Raw genomic sequence first — 2,363 nt, 5'->3', positions numbered from 1 at the left:
ATGAATAACTATAAACCATGGTAAAACCATCGTTAGTTTTCATAGTAAAACCATGGTTAAATTTTCGTAATGGCACAATCATAATCTTTAACCCTACAAAATTGCGATGTTGATTTCACCAAACTTGAGTGACTTGCATAAAAATAATCCATTCTCAATCTTGCCACTGTGGTTTATATAAAAATTTGAGGGCTATGAATCAGATGGGATTTGCCATTATTCACCCTAAAATTGATTAGAATGCAGGAAATTGCATCTAAGAAATACAAAATTTTCGGGGGGGGAGGGCCCCCCAGACCCCCTGTCTAAATAATGTCCTCCTTTTTGGTGTTATGGAAATGGTCACCCTAGTGTAGACATAACGGGGGAAAATTGCCCCCCCCCGAAAAAAAAATTCAGGAGCCGCCACTGGTTGAAAACATGTTAGTTAATAATATTCTTATGCTAAAGAAATGTAACAATTACAGCGGTCTCAAAAGTAGCCGGTCACCGGTGGCAAATCGCCGTCTGTGGCTTGTTATGCTGCCGGCTATTGTCAGTCGAGTCACAAAATTTAATATTAAATATTTCTGACGGCAAAAAAAGTTGTGAACGTAAATTACATCCACTATGTCATGTATGTCCGTTGCCGCGTCAACTTTGTTTACATCCTCGACAAGTGCAGCCATTAGCTGTGCTGCCAGATTGGGCGGTTTTAAGTGCATTTTAGCGGGTTTTGAACATATTTTGGGCTGGAAAACGTCAGCAGTATCTGGCAACATATTTTTTTTACTTAATACAAGAAATTAATGGATGCCAACGTTTTTGCCAAAATGGTATTTTATTTTCCATTGTTTAGGCAGCTTCAGCATCATACTGTGAGATTCTGTTCAAATTGTTTTTTTCTTCTATGAAGCCTGAGCCATTTATTTTATTAGTTTATAATTATTGTTTAATTTAGTCTTCAGGAGAGACTGCCTGCACACAGTACTAGTATTAATAGTGTTTTTTTTCTTACATGAAAGCTGAGGCATTTATATTATATTTTAAGGTAACTTCATGTTGTGCTGTGAGGTTCTGTGCACTTTAACTTTTGAACCAACAGGAGCATTTGGATAAGTAAAGCCTATTTTTCTGCATTTTTGTAGTCCTGGTAATCTTTTATATTGGTAAAGTTGTTTATAGGACCATTTCTCAGTGTCTTTGTTTTTTTAATCAATAGTTTTTCAGTAATAACTTAATATTTAACATATCACTCAATTTTAAACAACCCCCCATGGTCTCCAAAAATTTCTATGGGAAACACTGGCATGCGTAACAACGCTAATCAAGCTTAAGCTAGACAACCCGCCTCAAATACCCATCCCGGGTAAATGTTATCCCAATTTTAGATGGCCTGTTCCAAACCATCCCGCCCCATGAAAAATTCGTACTTGCAACTCTCTCTCTCTGGGGCGGCACAGTGGTGTAGTGGTTAGCGCTGTCGCCTCACAGCAAGAAGGTCCTGGGTTTGAGCCCCGGGGCCGGCGAGGGCCTTTCTGTGTGGAGTTTGCATGTTCTCCCCGTGTCCGCGTGGGTTTCCTCCGGGTGCTCCGGTTTCCCCCACCATGGGCACCGCCAGGGGGGGAAAGGTTAGAACAATTCTAGGGGCCCAGCACTGCCATGGGGCCCTTTAAGGGGCTGATAATATGCTTTTAATGATTTTAATAAGACTTTCGAAATAACAACAATGCAATATTCCATCTGGTAAAATGAGCTAATTGAACAAGGTTGTCTATTTCTTGAGTTCTTCAACATATTGTCATTTAACCCTCCCCCTTTTGCGAAATGGTACGGTCCAGTTCTGGTAGAAGCGCGATGCGTTAAATCTGTGTGCTGATCAGTGCAACACTACTTGCTGCTGTGTCGCGGTGCAGCAGCCAGCCAGCCAGCAGTGGAGTGCGTACAGTCTATGATCGCTAAATATGAAGAGTGGCTGTCAAAAACGTAAAGAAAGGCAGCTGAAAGCTGAGAGGGACTGGAGAGGCAGGCAACTGGTCACTCAGTTTTTCCCAAAGAGAGGTAGCTATCGCTCACGTGTGTTCAAAATATTAGCGAATGGTAAATGAACAGTATGAACATGGTTGGATTAGCCTATCAAGAGAACACTTTTACAGTTTGTACAGTGGCATTTTTTCCATTTTAATAACTGAACTGACTTGTGTGATAAACAAGATGAAATATTACGTTATGCTGGTGCTAATAACTAGTGCTAATAACCAGTTTCATAACTAATGGGGTGCCCTAAATATGCACAGATTCAGCCTCAGGGGGACCTCCGCCCTACCAAACCACTGAACCCCCCTTTGGAGAAGGAGGTAAGCAGCAGTACAACCCATAAATGC

The sequence above is a fragment of the Neoarius graeffei genome, chromosome 7 (assembly GCF_027579695.1).
Source record: "Neoarius graeffei isolate fNeoGra1 chromosome 7, fNeoGra1.pri, whole genome shotgun sequence".
In the NCBI taxonomy this organism is placed as follows: domain Eukaryota; kingdom Metazoa; phylum Chordata; class Actinopteri; order Siluriformes; family Ariidae; genus Neoarius; species Neoarius graeffei.
Note: the sequence above shows the minus strand (reverse complement) of the source record.